We start from the raw sequence: 20,800 nt of genomic DNA, 5'->3' as shown, positions 1-20,800 counted from the left end.
CTGAGACGAATATTTTTCTGAGAAACCTTGTTTTATAAGCTTCATATGGCTCCCAATGAACTTCAGAAATGGAAAGCTGTGATTGGCTGCTTGGACTATGGCGCGAAAATAAGTCGAGACATTTTGCGCCAAGTTATAACCAGCGGTGCGAGCGTAGTAGAGACCAACGTGTCAGCCAATCGAATTAGTGTTTACATCAATGTTGAACCAGCCAAAGCTGTTTGTAATCTCGACCGAGGTCATTCTATATACTCTTCTCAAACAGTGAAGATAGCACTGAGAGACGATATTGCTACACATACATACATACATACATACATACATACATACATACATACATACATACATACATACATACATACATACATACATACATACATACATACATACATACATACATACATACATACATATGTGTATGATATAGCTGGTGCTTTCATACTAAGCATTATGAAATATCGACAGAAAAAGGATGGTGCAAACATACACCAACAAGGTCTCAGAGAAACATGCCAAGCCACACGGACCGGGAATTTTAGACCAATTGAACAGATTTTATCAAGGACCACGAAGTAAGAGAATTCTTCCTCGTCAAATTGGCACTCCCAGTACATAATTTATCTTCAAAAGAAATTTGGAAATTATCCATCCACATATCTGTTATGGAGTGGTTACCAGAATGTAATGATTGTTTATGTTGAAAGCGAAGATGATAATGTTGATTCCAGGAAAGAAAGATAATCTCCGAAGTTGTGGTTAATATATTTATTTCTCCGTTACATTTAATTAAAGCCAAACCACGACGAGCAGGCGTGTATAAAAACAGGCAGAAAGCATGCGAAGTAACAAGAGTTATATTTTCGTGTATGAATGTTGCTGCTTTCGTGCTTAACTACTTGATGCTAAACATGGATCAGAAGAAGACAGAGTGAATGTAAGTTTAACAAGCGGATAGCGTTAGACTTACATGTCCCGGGTCATTTAAACTGCAGACGGAGAGAGAGAGAGACAGGCAGAGTGATGTTGTCGAAACGAAAGTGATTTAGTGAGAAGGAGTGAGAGAGTGGTGGACAAGACAGCTGTATCACTGGTTGATTCCATAACTGTCATTCTATGACGTTTCTTCGGTCGAGACGGCGTTTCGTTCGAGCCGGTCAGTCTATTCCTCGTTAGTTGCCCTCACTAACTGATTTTTCCTTGGAGAATGCAAGTATTTATGACTATACAGGAGTGGCTGTGTGGTAAGCAGCTTGTTTACCAACCGCATGGTTCCGGGTTCAGTCCCACTGCGTGGCATCTTGGGCAAGTGTCTTCTGCTATAGCCCCGGGCCGACCAATGCCTTGTGAGTGGATTTGGTAGACGGAAACTGAAAGAAGCCTGTCGTATATATGTATATATATATATATATATGTGTGTGTTTGTGTGTCTGTGTTTGTCCCCCTAGTATTGCTTGACAACCGATGCTGGTGTGTTTACGTCCCCGTAACTTAGCGGTTCGGCAAAAGAGACCGAAAGAATAAGTACTGGGCTTACAAAGAATAAGTCCCGGGGTCGATTTGCTCAACTAAAGGCGGTGCTCCAGCATGGCCGCAGTCAAATGACTGAAACAAGTAAAAGAGTAAAAGAGTAAAAGAGGATACAGACTAGCTAGAAAGATGGATATACTATTCTGACAATGGTTAAATTAATGTAGGTCGCTCCTTATCTATTTCGACTTTTCATGGCATAGAAAAGGTTAAGAGTCAAGTGGAAAACACGTATATCAGCGTTTATCCCTGACAGAATGGCTAGGGAGAATTTACAGATTCAGTTTCGAATCTCCGGAAGAGCCATCAATCTTCTCTGCTTACCATTCCAGTGAGACTCGTGGCGGTAAAGTCATCAGGCACCTCCTCCATAGAGTCCTGGTCCTATCAGAAGCAACCGTGGATCTTTTCGGTTTGAACGGCAGTTTTTAACATAATTCCTAGGTAACTAAAAAAATTTCAACTTCGTATACTTGTAGAATGTGTTTATAAAACATCTTTTTCTCTTGGCTTTATTGAAAAAATTCTATCGTTTGTAAGATATTTGTTGTTTTTTTTTCTTCAAATTCTGCAATTTCAACCAATCAATGACGTCTATTTGAGGTGAAAACATTCTGTGCCGTATGAATATGTCCTTCGTTTAAGAAACAGGTTGGGGTTATTTACATTTGTGAAGAAAAAACAGATACTTTTCCCCCACCCCTAACCCTAAAACAGATTGAAATGCAATAGATCGATACTAGGGTCATAATTATGGGTGACAATTTAATATGACACTGCTAGAAAAAACTGCTGTTCAAACCGAAAAGATCCGCAACCGTTATTACACTTGCCGGCTGGACTCCCTTGTATGACCAACTTGAGATTATGAATATTAACCAACCATTTCATTCTTGGTCTATCCTTAAGTCTCCTGTCGGTTGCTTTTGCTTGAAGAATCCGTCTTGCAATTCTTTCTAGTGACATTCTAATCACATGTTCTTAGAACCGAAGATGTGACCTTTCAATGCAGAGAAGAATCGGCTCGACATCGAGGCGTTCCCTGATTTCCGAGTCGTGCATCCTGTCAAGTAGCGTTACTCCAGAGATCCTTCTGAGTAGCCTCGTTTTGGCTGCTTGCTTTCGTGATCGTCTGCTTTCAGTCATTATCTAACATTCATAACCATAAGTGAGGATTGGCACGAAAACCAAATTGAAAATAGCATGCCAAGCGTTTTTTTTTTTCACAGGCCTGTCCTCCTCTGAGTATCGAATGCTAGTTATGTCACATTATTGAGTCAAAGACGGCGAGCTGGCAGAAACGCTAGCACGCCGGGCGAAGTGCTTAGCGGTATTTCGTCGGCCGCTACGTTCTGAGTTCAAATTCCGCCGAGGTCGACTTTGCCTTCCATCCTTTCGGGATCGATTAAATAAGTACCAGTTACGCATTGGAGTCGATATAATCGACTTAATCCGTTTGTCTGTCCTTGTTTATCCTCTCTGTGTTTAGCCCCTTGTGGGTAGTAAAGAAATAGGTATGTCACATTATTGAGCCAGCATCTATATTTCTAACAATTATCCAATGTAAATCTATGAAACAGAATGAAGAAGATTTGAAACAGCAGGAACAATCCTTTTAATAATAGGGGCCTTGAGAATGATCAAGCAATTATGATGGCGTACGTAACTAAAACTTTCGCACATAAAACATATAGCAAAATCACACGACCAGACCACCGAGCTTATTAAATATACGCTTATTAAATAGAGGACTTTCAACACAATGGAAAACACATATAATAGCAACAACACAACAGCACTTCACCTACCCAAAGTATTCTGAGCTATGCTCGGTTTATTAGTGATAGCATTGCAATAAGAATAAGACAAGTATAACATTACAACACAACCAACATCTTTATATCTTTGAAACAACTTCATAACAACAGCTGATAATGGTGACACAAGGAATAGTCTTTCTGCATAACCACTTGTTTTCTGGGTTGTTTTTTTGTTGTTGTTGCTTTTATCATTTCTTTTTGCACTTTCTTCTCATTTATAAACTGCTATTGTTGGTATTCTCCAACCACCAGCACCACCGCTACCACCACCTGCACCACCAGCATCAGCACCATTGCTACTTCTCATCTCCTTTCTACTGAATTTTTAACCTTTCTTCATTTCATTCCCGTTACCGAAGTCAGAACATTCATAACGCATTATATATATATACACATATACTATACATATCTGTATGTGTGTGTGTGCGCGCGCGTGCATATATATATATATATATATATACATACATATATATATATATATATATATATATATATACATGTGCACATATGCATATATATATATGCATACAGGCATCTCTCTCACTCTCTCTTTCTCTCTCTCTCTCTCTCTATGTATGTATATATATAATAACCTTTACATATATAAATAACGTGAAATACACGAAGGGACGAACATAAGAGACAGACGGGTCATTCAAAGCCTTCGTTCTTCAGTCAGAAACCGATTCATCATCGCATATGTATATATATATATATATATATATATATATATATATATATATATATATATGCATATGTGCACATGTGCATATATTTATTTGTATATATATATATATATATATATGTGTGTGTGTGTGTGTGTGTGTGTGTGAATATATTCTCATTATTGGAAACCTAAAAGCAAATTAACGAATTGAGGAACGATAAAATTCCAGCATTGGCCTTTTGTTGTTTCGTACAGATACTCTGGTGTAAGATTACATCGACTGATTACTTGAAACAACAACAACAACTACTGCTGCTGCTGCTGTTGATACTGCTACTACTACTACTACTACTACTACTACTTCTACTTGTCCTTCGCGATGTGTTAACCAACCAAACTTTCCTCAAATCTTGGACTGCAGGCCATGGAGGGGGCAAGCCAGACGGGATAGTCTTATTTGGAAAGCTTTTGATCATGAGTCTGGACGATCGAAGCTGACCTGGGACTAAACAACAGCGACAACGGTTTTGGAGGGTCCTGCGAAGGGGGGGGGGAGGGGTGATTAATTCTGCTTTTTCAAATCAAATAATGGGCAATGATTTAGGTACGAAGCCAGCGATTTTGAGGAGAGAGGACAAGGCGATATCATGAACTTCACTACAAAACTGATACTTAATTCTAGCGACCCGCGACCCGTAAAGGATGAAAGGCAAAGTTGACATGGGCTGGATTTGAACTCAAAACGTAACGAACTGGAATAAATACTGCAAAGTACTCTAACGATTCTGCCAGCCCCTTTTCCCAGTCTTTTCCAAATAAAATAATGAAAAACATAGATAAATACATATTTGGTTCAGTGGTTAGAGCGTCGGGTTCACAATCACGAAGTAGTGAGTTTGATTCTCGGACCGGGCTGTGTGTTCTGTCCTTGAGCAAGACACTTTATTTTATGTTGTTCCAGTTCACTCCGCTGTAGAAATGGTGCCAAGCTGTATTGGCCTTTACCTTTCCCTTGGATAACATCGGTGGCGTGGAGAGGGGAGGCTGGTATGTGTGGGCGACTGCTGATTTCTCATAAAAAACCTTTTCCGGACTTGTGTCTCAGAGGATAATTTTGTAGGTACAATCCCATGGTCATTCGTGACAGAATGGGGTCTTTACCTTTTATTATGTATGTATGTATGCATGCATGCACGCACGCACGCACGTACGTATGTACGTACGTATGCATGTAGGTATGTGTGCGTATATATATTTATAAATATATATATATATGAGAATATATATATTTGTGTGTGTGTGTATGTGTGTGGTAAGAAGCTTGCTTCCCAACCACATGGTTCCGGGTTCAGTCCCACTACGTGGAACCTTGGGCAAATTTCTTTTTCTGTAGCCTCGGGCCGACCAAAGCCTTGTGAGTGAATTTGGTAGACGGAAACTGAAAGAAATCCGTCGTATATATAGAAGTTTGAAAAGTTAAGATATACAAATTGTTAGACCGACATGTGCTCTAACGCTCTGTGCATCTAGAATTAGGAAGGCGTCCCGCTGACGAACGTTACCTTGGCAAACATATTCTGTCTGTTTTGCTAGAAAGAGGTAGAAACTGATCAGTCCGGGATATATCGTTAATGGTAAATGATTTTGATTTTCATTCTCTCCATGAATTTATCCCTCTTTGTGTCTCTAGCACTAAGCTTCCTTATTTGGGAGCCTTTTATTATATATATATATAGTGTAATAAATAAAATATATGCATACATACAAACATATATATACGTACATATATATATATATAAATATTGGAACCTCTATTTGGTTGCTCAACCTGCTAGCAGTCAAATCTCCTTCAATGCACATTGGGTTCGAGATGACTATATACAAAAAATATAGAAGAGAAAAGTAAAGAAATGCGCATTGTATAAAAAGGTGGTACTGGCATGGTTGGAAATCCTTTGGTTATATATGTGTGCTTGATCAGGATTGGCTGACCTGGGTTAAACAACACTGAAATAGAGCATGGGAGGGGAAGGAGGAGGAGGAAGAGGAGGGATTGCCCATGACCTTCTTGAATGTAACCACAGGCTGCTGGTGATCCACATGAGCGTATGGATGTGTGTATGTGTGTGTTTGTGAATGCTGATGTGTGGATGCGTGTGGTTGTATGTGTGGTTGTTTGTGTGCGTGCGTGTGTGTGTGTGTATAAATGTGGATGCATTGATGGATGTGTTGATGTGTGTGGTTGTATATGGTTGTATGTGTGACTGTGCGTGCTTGCTCGTGTGTGCGCCGTGCGTGTGTGTATGTGTTGATATGTTGATCTATCAATCAAATACGTTCCAACTGTGACTATCTCGTCATTTTGTTTCTTCATGAAGAGAAAAAAATCCTAACCCACATTATACAGAGTCATGTTTTAAAGAGGGTGACAGTGTTTGTTGAGAGAGAGAGAGAGAGAGAGAGAGAGATTCGGCTGTTATTTCTAGCACATCCAACAACCACGTACAGGTTCCCTTGTAAGATGAGAGACACAGTAGGAACGAAGGGCGACAAGTAGAGATAAAGAAGGATAGAGAGAGAGAGAGAGATTTGGCTGTTATTTCTAGCACATCCAACAACCACATTACAGGTTCCCTTGTAAGGGGAGAGACACAGTGGGAAATAAAGGGAGACAAGTAGAGAGAAAGAAGGCTAGAGAGAGAGAAAGAAAGAAAGAAAGAAAGAAAGAGGCAGAGGTTGGGAGATAGAGGGGAAGGAAGAGAGGGGAAGCAGATGCAACAGCTGCACTCGATTATCTTTACTTCAGGCTTGATTAGCGGACTGGCCTACTACACAGCTCAAGATCCATAATACAGCACCTCTCACCGCTGCCCCTGCCGCTTCTGCTGCTGCTGCTGACACCGTGTTGTCAACCTTGACCTTTTGCATACAGCCCCACCACCTTCCAACTGTTTCTTCGACCATAAATCTATTATTCCCCGCTTTTATTTGTTTTGTAGTGGATTCTCCGTCAGTATCGACGATCTGCGTTCACTTGTTAGATTAATTGGATTTCTACACAGTGAAATCAATATTGTTAAGTGTTGTTTGTTCATTGGTCTCTGTTGGTCAAGACTGACCATCATGCCATCTGCTCATGTAAGCGCGGGCTTGGTCAAGATCTCTTTTGCAGCCACATGGTCTCGGTTTGGGGTCCAGTCCCACTGCGTGGCACCTTGGGCAAGTGTTGGTTCTTTTCGGTTTGAACGGCAGTTTTTTTTAAATAATTTCCGCGTAGCTAAACACTTTTAAACTTCGTATACTGGTAGAATGTGTCTATAAAACATCTTTTTCTCTTGGCTTTATTGAGAAAATTCTATAGTTTGTAAGATATTTGTTGTTTTTTCTTCTTCAATTTCTGCCATTTCAACCAATCAATGACGTCTATTGAGTTGAAAACATTCTGTGCCGTATGAATATGTCCTCGTTTAAGAAACATATTGGGTTTATTTATATTTCTGAAGAAAAAAAGATACCTTTCCCTCACCCCTAACCCTAACCCTAACTCTAACTCTAACCTTAAAATAGATTGAAATGCAATGGATCGATTCTAGGGTCATAATTATGGGTGACAATATGACACCGCTAGAAAAAACTGCCGTTCAAACCGAAAAGATCCACAACTGCTTCTTCGACCATAAATCTATTATTCCCCGCTTTTATTTGTTTTGTAGTGGATTCTCCGTCAGTATCGACGATCCGCGTTCACTTGTTAGATTAATTGGATTCCTTCCTACTCGTGAAATCAATGCTGTTAAGTGTTGTTTGTTCATTGGTCTCTGTTGGTCAAGACTGACCATCATGCCATCTGCTCATGTCAGCGCGGGCTTGGTCAAGATCTCTTTTGCAGCCCCATGGTCTCAGTTTGGGGTCCAGTCCCACTGCGTGGAACCTTGGGCAAGTGTTTTCTACCATAGCACCGGGCCGACCCATGCCTTGTGAGTGGATTTGATAGACAGAAACCGGAAACTGTGTGGAATCTCACTGTACATACACACACACACACACACACACACACACACACATTTATACTCAAATATATAATACATACGTGGAGGCACATGGCCTAGTGGTTAGAGCAGCGGACTCGCGGTTTAGGGATCGCGGGTTCGAATTTCAGACAGGGCGATGTGTGTATTTATGAGCGAAACACCTAAGCTCCACGCGGCTCCGGCAGAAGGTAATGGCAAACTTTTGCTGACTCTTTCGCCACAACTTTCTCTCACTCTTTCCTCCAGCATCTTGCAGTTCACCTGCGACGGACCGGCGTCCCATCCAGGTGGGGAACCTATACGCCAAGGAAACCGGGACACCGGGCCTTATGAGCCAGGCATGGCTCGAGAAGGAACAAACAATATAATATATACACACATACATATATATATGCGCGCACATACACACATGTGTCTCTTTGTGCTTGTCTCTCCCACACCGCTCAACCACCGATGCTGGTTTGTTCATGTCCGCGTAATAAAGTGGTTCAGCAAAAGAAATCGATAGAAAAGTACCATACTTAAAAATAAGTACCGGCATCGATCTGTTCGACTAAAACTCTTCATAGTGGTGTCCCAGCATGGCCGCAGTCTAATGGCTGAAACAAGTAAAAAAAATAAGACAGGTATTTACTCACGATAGAGATGTTTACTTAAGAGAAAGTCCATCGACTTGGGTCGATACAGCTTGATACCCGTGTCGTTGCAGAGGTTGCTGTCAGAATTTAAAGAGCCAGAACAGAAACTGCAAGGCGTTTTTGCTCGGCACTCTAACAGTCAGCCTGCCCAAATTCGCATTGTTTTTTTTGTTTTTTTTATCGATCATGAAAGATAGAAAGGAAAGTAGATCTTGAGTGGATTTGAACCCCGAACACTAAGAGCCAAAATAGATACTGTTCCATCAATACACCTCCAACAGTTCCATCAATGTTCCTCCCTAAATTGTTACGTTTTTTACCAACCGCGAAGAGTTGAAAGGCGAAGGTGACCTCAGCCAGATTTAAACCCAGAACACAAAACGCCGAACCAATCAACGCTCAAACAATTCTACCAATTTGCTACCTTACAGACATGTTAAGCAATTCTCAGGCCGAATCAGTATGGCATCATGTGACACTGACAGACAGTAATGGTAATAAGGATGGAATCGCAGGGAGCATGGCGTTACCAATCTCCTTCTCAGCCTACAGAGTGAAGAGAGGAGTTACAGCACCTAATACCCACCTCTTTCACAGCTTCAATCTCATGGACTTTTGTATCTGAAACTTATTTGAATCACCGGTAACTGTTGTTGTTATATATATATAATGTATTGAGTATTAAAGGAAGTAGTGAGTACTTAGTATGAAAGATTAAGAAAATGAGAGAGACTGAAACAACGTGTTAACGATACAAGATACTTTATTCGACTGCCGTTGTTGTACAAGTTAATTGTTTTGGCGGGAAACAAAGTGAAAGTCCTTTTATCAAGGGAGACAATGGGCGACGTTGATTGTTCATGTTTGTTGTGATGATTATATAACATCTTCTTTTTTTTTTTTTAAATTTTTTTTATATCATCTGTATCTACAGGGAATAATTATTCGTCGTCCACTTGTTGTGGTTTTATTATTTTGTAGTGTTGAATTCTGTAGTTGTGCTGTTTTTGTTTTTTCATGCGTGTTTGTTGACTTTGGAAATATATTTTCATAATCTAATTCTTCTGTTATGCGAACGTGTTCGTTTGTTTTAAGAATATGTTGTCTATTTCGTTTGACTGTATTTCCTTCCTCTGTTATTACTAAGTATGAACGAGGTTGCTCTAGTTTTTTAATTATTTTGCCCCTTCTAAACCAATTGTTGTTAAACTTAATTCTAACCGTGTCGTGTGGTTTTAACTCTGGGAGTTCTGTTGTAATGTTTGATTTCTTCTTTTGTGAGGCCTGATACCAATTTTGTCGTGTAGTATGTTTGGGAGATTTGTTCGCAATGTTCTATTCATTATTTGATTTGCAGGGGATGGTGCACCATTTTGTAATTTAGTCGTGCGTAATGCTAAGAGCGCTAACTGAGGTTCTTCGTCACTTTTGAATGCCTTTTTTAGCGTCTTTTTTATTGTCTGTATATTTCTCTCAACCATGCCATTCGCTTGATGATAATGCGGGCTTGTCTTCGTGTGATGAAAATGCCAATTTTTTGCAAATTTTTTGAATTCAGCCGAATTGAATTCTGGACCGTTGTCACTTACAACTGTTTGCGGAATTCCGAATTTAGCAAAAGTTTCTTTTAATTTTTTGATTACGGTTTTTGACTGGCAATCATTTATTTCGTGTAGATCAAAAAATCTTGTTGTATAGTCAATAATTGTGACATACGAATTTCCAGACAGGTGAAATACGTCTGTACCCACTTTGGTCCATGGTGTAGTAGGTATTTCATGATTTATTAGTGGTTCGGCTGCTTGTTGATTTTTGTAGTCAATGCAGTATGAGCATGTGTTAATCATGTCTTTGATTTGAGCGTTAATGCCGGGCCAGTATATACATTCCTTCGCTCTCTCTATGCATTTTTCGATACCCATGTGTCCGGTATGTATTTCCTGTAGAGCTTCTCTACGTAATGACTTAGGTACAATTATTCTTGAACCTTTTAGAACGAGACCATTGACGATTGATATTTCATCACGAACGGATACGAATGGTTTGATGTTTATTGGTATTTTGTCTTTTGGGGGCCATTCTGTTCTTGTATATGTGACGAGTGTCTGTAGAGACGGGTCGTCTGCAGTGGCTTCTTTATACTCTTTTAATTTAGTGTCGGTTATGGGGTAATTTTTTATTACTGCATGAATGTGCGATTTCATATCTTCGTCTGGTACTTCTGGAGTATTTTGCTCAAGGTATGCACGTGATAGGGTATCTGCAACAATTGATTCTTTACCAGGTATGTGGTTTAGGTCAAAATCATATCTTTGTAATGTTAGTAGAAATCTTTGGATTCTGGGGGGGCATTTAGTGATCGATTTTTTGAATATTTGCTTCAACGGTTTATGGTCATTTTCGATTCTGAAATGAGTTCCGTATATAAACTGATGAAATTTCTTGCATGCGAAAACTATACTGAGAGCTTCGCTCTCTATCGGACAGTAGTTTTGTTCCGCTTGAGTTGTTGCACGAGATGCAAACGAAACAGGTAGCCATCTTTCGTTGTGTTTCTGCTCAAGTATCGCTCCGAGCCCATGCTTACTAGCATCTGTAGTTATTTTTATTGGTAGATCTGGATCATAAAATTGTAGCACTGGTTTTCTGGTAATCATTTCTTTTAGCTTTTTTATTGCTTCGATTTGTGGTTTGTCGAATGACCATAACGTGTCACTCTGTAGAAGCTGGCGCAATGGTGCTGTGACTTCGGAGTAATTAGATAAAAATTTACATAGGTAATTTGTCATACCTAGGAATCTTTGTAATTCTTTTTTACTTGTTGGCAGTGGCATGTGAATGATTGCTTGTACCTTGGTTGGATCTTGTTTTATCCCTTCGCTGGTTAATATATGCCCAAGGTACTTGATTTGTGATTCATAGAAGATACACTTTGATTTATTTAACTTTAATCCGTGCTTTCGGATTCGATCGAAAACTTGTTGTAGTCTATTTGTGTGTTCTTCTAAAGTGTTGGACCAGATTATGATGTCATCCTGTGAATTTCTTGCTCCTTCTATGCCCTCTATTATTTTTGAAATTTCTTTTTGGAAAACTTCACTGGCGCTGTGAATTCCAAAGGGTAGTCGTGTGAAGCGATACCTTCCAAAAGGTGTGTTGAACGTTAAAAGATGGGAGCTTTCTTCGTCAACTGGAATTTGCCAGTATCCATTAGATGCATCGAGTTTTGAAAAATATTTAGGGTTATGCATTTGTGCAAAAATGTCCTCCGCTGTAGGGAGTTTGAAATGTTGCCTTTTTATGGCTTTGTTTAGATTCTTGGGGTCTAAACAGAGTCGGAGTTTTCCGTTGGCTTTTTCAACGATGACTAGGGAATTTACCCAGTCTGTAGGTTCACTAACAGGTTTTATGATATCTAATTCTGTCATTCTTTTTAATTCTTTGTTGAGTTTTTCTTTTATAGAAAAAGGAACCGATCTTGGTGGATGAATTACAGGAGTTATTTGTGGATCCACTGTGATATGATGTGTTATTGACAAAGTGCCGATTTCTCCGAAACAGTCTTCATATTTTTCTAATATGTCGTTTTTGTTCGACGAATTTATTTTTGAAATTCTCTGAATCAGGTTCAGATCTTTAGCTGTCTTTGCATCTATAACTGCGTGCGAGTTTGTTTTTGCAACAATGAATTTTATTTGCTTTGATAATTCTTTGTATTTAATGACTGCTGTGCATTTTCCTAGCACTTTTATAGCTGTGTTATTATAAGCTGATAATCGAGTTGAAGTTTTTTGCAGTTGTGGTTTTGGAATTATATTTCTATATTCTCTGAATGGCAGTACGGTTACGTCTGCTCCTGTATCTATTTTGAATGTTACATTCGAGTTGTTCACTTTTAGTTCGACCGTCCAAATGTCTTTTGGAGTCTTGAACTTTTCGATTTTGTGCACGCGGGAATTATTTGCAGTGATCATTTCGAGTGCATGTGTATCGTCATCTGATTCATCGTCGGTATGTATCTCTACTTTATGTACAAATTTTCTTGATTTGCACATTTTTGCATAGTGTCCTTGTTTCTTGCATTTTTCACATGTCTTGTGAAATGCTGGGCATTTATTTCTTTTGTGATTATAACCACAATAGTGACAGTTAGTGACGTAGTGTTGACTTGGCGCTTGAAACTTCGCGGGCTTTCTGTCACTTCCGCCTTGTTCGTTTTGATGTCTGGATTGCATATGGCGGGTTATTTGAGTTTTGGCGCCTTTTCTGTCGTGTTGACTATATACCCTCGAGATTTCGTTATCTCTTGTTTCGGATGTGGCATTTAGCATCCTTGATTGGAGTCGTGTTTGCTCTGCACTCTGACCTGCTTGAATTGTTTTTTGTAGGTCTAAATTTGGTTCTCTCAATAATCTTTCTCTTAATCTCATGTCTCTGATTCCACATATCAGAATATCTTTGGTGAGACTGTCTGTGAGGTTGCCGAATTCGCACTGTTGTGCCTTTTGGCGCAACTCTACTACGTACTCATCGAATTTTTGATGTTCCGCTTGTCCACATGTGAAGAATTTGTGTCTTAGGAAAGTTATGTTTTTCCTGGGTTCACAATATGCATCGAATTTTTCGATTACTGTCTGAAGGTTCATTTCTTCGTCGGGTGAATCGAAATCCAGTGTGGAATGGATATCTCGGCCTTTAGAACCGATGCAAGTTAAAAACATTGAAGTTTTTACTTTGTCTGGCTTCATGTCACTTTCTGTTGCTATCAAAAAGAGATTGAATTCTTTTTTCCACTTTTTCCATGCTGCGGCTAGATTTTCCTGATTAAAGTCTAGGTCTTTTGGATGCGGTAAATTTTCCATTTCGTCTTTGAAGTATGATTTCAACTTCTTTTTTCCTTTGGTTTCTGTATTTTGGGTTCTTTTAGTATTCTGACACCATGTTGTTGTTATATATATATAATGTATTGAGTATTAAAGGAAGTAGTGAGTACTTAGTATGAAAGATTAAGAAAATGAGAGAGACTGAAACAACGTGTTAACGATACAAGATACTTTATTCGACTGCCGTTGTTGTACAAGTTAATTGTTTTGGCGGGAAACAAAGTGAAAGTCCTTTTATCAAGGGAGACAATGGGCGACGTTGATTGTTCATGTTTGTTGTGATGATTATATAACAGTAACAACTGGACACTTTAAATTGCTGGTACGATCCAGAGACAATGCGAAGAATTTACTCCAATTTTGGTAACTTATTTGTCGACTTTGAAAGAATAAAAGCAAAGGTAAAGTTGACGTCGGTGCGATTTGAACTCAGAACGCAGTGAATTAGAATGAATACTACACGCCATTTCAACTGTCGCTTTAACGATTCTGCCAATTCACCACTCTAAATATTTGTTTCTATGGTAGACACAGGGCCTAAATTTTGAGGGCAGGAGTTTAATTGATGAAATCGATATAATAAAGTACTAGATTCGTACTTTATTATATCGTTTCCTGAGAGATAAAAGGCAAAATTGACCTCAGCGTGCAGAGAGCCGAAACGAGTACCACAAAGGCAAGTTATCCGGTAGCTTTAACGATTTTGTTAATTAACTATCTGTTTTTTTTGTTTTTTTCGGTTTTGCATTGTAATTTAATGTAATTTTGAGATCGGCATAAATTAAATGAATCATTTTCTCTAATCATCCAGAGATGAACAGAGAAGGCGGAGGTGAGGTATGAAGCAACAGCTGGGCTGAATTGTACTAGGAAGTGCTGAAAAGTTCTTGGCAGAATGACAGTCAGCCAAAACCGTCACTATGCTGTCTCACTTCTTTCCTCTCTCTGTGGGGTTAATAATTTTAATCTTGTGTTACAGTTTCTCATTAAAACTACATAATAAGCAGAATTGTCGGATTAAGACAGTAGGGTGTTTTGAGGGAGATTTGGCTGCTATTTCTACCAGGTCTGGCTACCATGTAGAGGTCTGCCTTATTGATATTATATAGTCTTTATGCTTTCCAAAACCGAGTTACAGATTTTGACATATGGGGTATCAAAACAGGAAGATCAGTAAATTATGATTTTATTCAACACTAGCAGTATCGCCCGGCGTTGCTCGGGTTTGTAAGGGAAATAACTATATAAGCATTTTTAGAGATGTAAAGTATAATAGCCATCTCAATATGGCTAACCACAAAGTGGGGGTGTTACTGAAGCTTTTTACGTTCTGAGATTTAATAATAAATTTTTAGAGAGTTACTTCCCTTATATATGCCAAAAATGCATTAAAAATGGGAAAAAATTATGGTAAATTTTTTTTTAATCGTAGACTCATCGTAGACGCGCGCTAATACCCAGAAGGGCTCGATATGAATCACGTCTATAAGATACCCGCTTTTGGTTAAACTGCACCGCAAAATGTGGGAGTAGTTAGGAATCTAAATCGTAGGAGACAGACACCACACAACCTCACTTTTATATATATAGATATTCCTCTCTCAGATTTTTATTGCAGTGGTACTTCAGTTTTTCTAGACCCTGTAAAAAAAAACCGGGAAGGTTGGGCCTCCAGCTAGGCCTTTCGCGACACCCTTAAACCCAGGAACTTTTCAACACCTCCTCGTATTAGTTGGTGATTGTTAAAAATTTATTCACTGCGGCACAGTACTGTATACAGGATGGGAAACTCAGTCCTGTCTTGTTTCTTTGTGTTACTTCACTAATTAAACAGAAGAGGGCAAAAGATTGGCAGAATCGATAGAATGCTTTGAAGTAATTAGTTACGATTAAATATGTTCTTGAGAAGGCATTTGAGCAATGAATAGACTACCTGGTTCTCGAATTCCAGTCAGGGGAGCACATTGGGATCCCTTCGGTTTGAACGGCAGTTTTTTAAAATAATTTCCACGTAACTAAACACTTTTAAACTTCGTATAATTGTAGAATGTGTTTATAAAATATTTTTTGTTCTTGGCTTTATTGAGAAAATTCTATAGTTTGTAAGATATTTGTTATTTTTTTCTTCAATTTCTGCAATTTCAACCAACCAATGACGTCTATTGAGGTGAAAAACATTCTGTGCCGTATGAATATGTCCCTCGTTTAAGAAACAGATTGGGTTTATTTACATTTCTGAAGAAAAAAAGATTCCCTTCCCCCCACCCCTAATCCTAATCCTAACCCTAACTAACCCTAACTCTAACCCTAACCCTAAAACAGATTGAAATGCAATAGATCGATACTAGGGTCATAATTATGGGTGACAATTTCATATGACACCGTTAGAAAAAACTGCCGGTCAAACCGAAAAGATCCGTAATTAGTTACGATCAAATACGTTCTTGAGAAGGCATTTGAGCAAATGCATAGGCTACCCGGTTCTCGAATTCCAGTCAGGGGAGCACATTGTGTTCCAATGGGCAAAGCGCTTTAGTCCACCCAGCTAGCAAAAATGAGTATTATGACTGACAGAGGACTTGTCAGCGTCGAGTTAACAACACAGCAGCGTTAACGTCTCAGTGGTATTACGAAAAACAAGGCGGTGAGCTGGCAGAAACGTTAGCACGCCGGGCAAAATGCTTAGCGGTATTTCGTCTGCCGCTACGTTCTGAGTTCAAATTCCGCCGAGGTCGACTTTGCCTTTCATCCTTTCGGGGTCGATAAAATAAGTACCAGTTACGCACTGGGGTCGATGTAATCGACTTAATCCGTTTGTCCCTCCTTGTTTGTCCTCTCTGTGTTTAGCCCCTTGTGGGTAGTAAAGAAATAGGTATTACGAAAAACACTTTCTAGTATAAAGAGAGATATACCCAGTAGTGGACTTCTATATCCTATCTTAACCTTCAACTTTACGTTCTAGGATCAAATCCCACCCAGTTTAATTTTGCCTTTCATCTTTTCAAGGTCAGTAAAATAAAGTATCAATCATATATTGAGGTCGATTTGTGCGTTTTGCGTCATCGCTAAATTATAGGTTCTGTGTCGATTTTGGCGATGAGCAATCAGTTGTTCGATCAACTAGACTATGTACTCATTAAATTAACGTGTAAGTGGCTGAGTATTCCACAGACACGTATACCCTTAGTGTTATTCTCGACCAGAATCAGTGTGATACACTGTGAGACGTGATTGGATCTTTGAAGATCAGGCATAATCTGTTGGTCGGACTTTCACAAAGTTTCCGTCTATCCAGTTTCACTTACAAGGTTTGGGTCAACCTGAGGCTAATTGTAAGAGACACTTCGTCAATAATCCACGTATTAGAATCGACCCCTGGAGATACATAATGCCGAAACTCGGTAACGATGTGACCAAGATATTGTTATAAGCCATTAATTAACGACACTGTTAAACTATAGCCACCACTCGAAATCTTCAGTAATTTGTACCATGCTTTGTTAATTGTTATACATGCCTCTGTAATCGCGAGCAGATAGAGAAACTCTCTCGGACTTCCCGACCTAAAACCAGCTGATTACGAGTTAATTTCACCGTTGGGAAATCAGGTTGTCGGACGACGGGCTGTTTATCGTCCAAACCGACGGAGAATTCACTATAAATAAAGCAGAGAATAAAACAAATGCTTAATGGTTGAGAGTCTGGTGATAAAGGCCAAGGTTATGGGACATAACATCAATAGTAGCATCACCAGCACCACTATGCCAGATATGCGAGTAGTGTTACATAACGGGCCTTGAACGTTGTATATGGATCGATTTCGAAGTACGCGTGGGGGCGCGTGGCTTAGTGGTTAGGGTGTCAGCATCATGATCGTAAGATTGTGGTTTCGATTCCTCGACATGGCGACGCGTTGTGTTCTTGAGCAAAACACTTCATTTCACGTTGCTCCAGTCCACTCAGCTGGCAAAAATGAGTAACGCTGTGATGGACTGACGTCCCGTCCAGCTGGGGAACACATACGCCATAGAAACCGGGAAACCGGGCCCATGAGCCTGGCTAGGCTTTAAAAAGGGCGCATTTATTTATTTTTATTTTTCTAAGCACGCCTGAAGTGAAGATAATCGGAAACGCGCATGACTGACTGGTTAAGAAGTTCACATCTCATCTGCGTCGTTGGGGGAGCAACCCGACCTCCTGTAAACCACAACTTTGGTTTAATCAATGCCTTGGGAGTAGAATTAGGCGTACAAAAGCCCATCATGTGTGTGCGTGCGTACGCGCGCGACTGTGCGTGTATGTGTGTGTGCGTTTTATGTTTTTTAGTGTGTGGGATTTCTCTTTCTTTTTAGGTGTAGCTGTGTGGTAAGTAGCTTGCTTACTAACCACATGGTTTCTGGTTCAGTCCCACTGCGTGGCACCTTGGGCAAGTGTTTTCTACTATAGCCTCGGGCCGACCAAAGCCTTGTGAGTGGATATGGTAGACGGAAACTGAAAGAAGCCCGTCGTATATATGTATATAAATCTATATATGCATGTCTGTGTGCGTATATATATGTTTGTGTGTCTGTGTTTGTCCACCCACCCCCCAACATCGCTTGACAACCGATGCTGGTGTGTTTACATCCCCGTAATTTAGCGGTTCGGCAAAAAGAAACCGATAGAATAAGTACTAGGCTTACAAAGAATAAGTTCTGGGGTCGATTGGCTCGACTAAAGGCATGGCCACAGTCAAATGACTGAAACAAGTAAAGAGTATTGAATCTTTCGTGCAAGGAGGAAGTTGGTTTCTAACACAGAAACGAAGCTCCGTCACTGGAATTCGGATACTAACAAAAAGAAAAGTGTTATATGTTAAACTTCAGAAAAGTCTTGCTGATTTCTACTATTCCCCTTTCAAAGTTAACGTAAAAGTTAAATCGTTAACGAAAATGTCAACTTCGTTAATTAACGGATTAACGGACTTATGCCCAGCTCTGTATGTATATATATATATATATATATATATATATATATATATTATATATATATATATATATATATTATATAATATTATTAGTCAATTGAAGAAATGGAGTTGAACGAAGATTGAACAGAAATCGTTTTATTGCATTCTACACGTGTTTCGAAAGGCACAATTTACCAAATTCCGATTGAATAAGGAGACCATATTGTGTCTTTCTCTTCAGGAAGAAATAGGAAATCCGTTGGAAAAAACAAAAACAGAACAGAGGCGGAGCAAAACAAATCGAACGAGGCTCCAAGGTATCGGTTAAACTTTTGATTAATCTGCAACAAGATTATTCATCTTTCTATTTCACAATATATATATATATATAATATATATATATATATATATATATATATATATATATATTATTTGTAGGAAGTTAATTATATAGCCAGTCATAGGGTGACCAATGGCCGTCTATAAGGCTACGCGCTTCATGGATGCGAAATCATTGGTTACTCCATGACCGGCCATATAATTAACTTCCTGTAAATATATTATTGCTCTAACGTTTAGAGTGTGCTTCTTTTTCGGATATATGATCTACTGACGATGTGTGTGTGGGTGGGGGGCGTCATAGAGAAAGATAGATAGATAGATAGATAGATAGATAGATAGATAGATAGATAGATATAGATAGATAGATAGATAGATATAGATAGATAGATAGATAGATAGATAGATAGATAGATAGATAGATAGATAGATAGATAGATAGATAGATAGATAGATAGATAGATAGATAGATAGATAGATAGATAGATAGATAGATAGATAGATAGATAGATAGATAGATAGATAGATAGATAGATAGATAGATAGATAGATAGATTGGCGGAGATTATCGATACCGGTTGGAGAACAAAAAAAATATCCAGTACTTTAGGAATGAATGAGGTGCTTTGAAAAGCAAGTTACAAACATTCATTCAGGTCGGATCTTCACTTCCGAGAAAACCGATGCACCGGGAAACCTACAAACACATCCACAGCATACATAGATTAGGTTTATTACTCTTCCCTCTCGAACCTACGGGGTCTACACGAGTGCCCTGTATGCCCATACATTAAGACGGTTCTGTATTCGTTCTCTCTCTGTTGTTTTTGCCAACAGAAATTCAGTGAACCAGTTTCTGATTTGCTAACAACGACGCTATTGTTCACAATTTGCGAAATAAATTAAATGTATGATTCAACCTTACGACGCAGCATTTAGACAAATGCCGGATCTTTTCGGTTTGAACGGCAGTTTTTTCTAGCGGTGTCATATAAAATTGTCAGCCATAATTATGACCCTAGTATCGATCTATTGCATTTCAAACTGTTTTAGGGTTAGGAGAAGGGTATCTTTTTTTCTTCACAAATGAAAATAAATCCAATCTGTTTCTTAAACGAGGGACATATTCATACGACACAGAATGTTTTCACCTCAATAGACGTCATTGATTGGTTGAAATTGCAGAAATTGAAGAAAAAAAACAACAAATATCTTACAAACGATAGAATTTTCTCAATAAAGCCAAGAGAAAAAGATGTTTTATAAACACATTCTACCAGTATACGAAGTTTAAAAGTGTTTAGTTACGTGGAAATTATTTTAAAAAACTGCCGTTCAAACCGAAAAGATCCCAAATGCCTTCTACTATAGCGCCGGATGACCAAAGCCTTATAAGTGAATCCAGCATGGTCGCAGTCCAATGACTGAAACAAAAGATAAAGAAAACAAAGTATTTTCTAGCTCTAAGGAAGAAGTTGAGTCGCTGGGAAGAGGTTTTGGCAATGTTACAGAGAATGTAAGGCTTTGGCCATTTATAACCAGTGTGGGCGTTTTAATGGCTTCTTTGTTTGTTGCCGGTTGAGTTTGTCTGTTTGGTCATCAGCAGAAACAGACAACTATCTATCTGTCTGTCTGTCTGTCTGTCTGTCTGTCTGTCTATCTATCTATCTGTATGTCTGTTTGTCTGTCTGTCTATCTGTCTGTCTGTCTGTCTGTCTGTCTATCTATCTATCTATCTATCTATCTCTCTATCTGTCTACCTACCTACCTATCTATCTGTCTATCTATTTGTCTATCTATCTATCTATCTATCTGTCTGTCTGTCTGTCTGTCTGTCTGTCTGTCTGTCTGTCTGTCTGTCTGTCTGTCTGTCTGTCTGTCTGTCTGTCTGTCTGTCTGTCTATCTATCTATCTATCTATCTATCTGTCTGTCTGTCTGTCTGTCTG

General features: G+C 39.0%; 1 long non-coding RNA gene across 2 annotated transcripts in view; it reads left to right on the top strand.

The window, feature by feature from the left end:
* LOC118765263 overlaps positions 1-18,665 on the top strand; it is a 33,430-nt gene extending 14,765 nt beyond the window's left edge. The window contains exons 2-3 of one of the 2 annotated variants that reach the window (XR_005001104.1): positions 1,635-1,758; positions 18,654-18,665. This is a non-coding gene — a long non-coding RNA (uncharacterized LOC118765263). The remainder of the gene's footprint in view (positions 1-1,634; positions 1,759-18,653) is intronic. The other variant, XR_005001103.1, reaches the window with a different exon arrangement.
* Positions 18,666-20,800: the final 2,135 nt, after the last annotated feature.

This window comes from Octopus sinensis, linkage group LG11, assembly GCF_006345805.1.
Source record: "Octopus sinensis linkage group LG11, ASM634580v1, whole genome shotgun sequence".
Taxonomy (NCBI): Eukaryota; Metazoa; Mollusca; class Cephalopoda; order Octopoda; family Octopodidae; genus Octopus; species Octopus sinensis.
The sequence above is the reverse complement of the archived record's forward strand: the minus strand, read 5'-3'. Positions and strand labels throughout refer to the sequence as shown.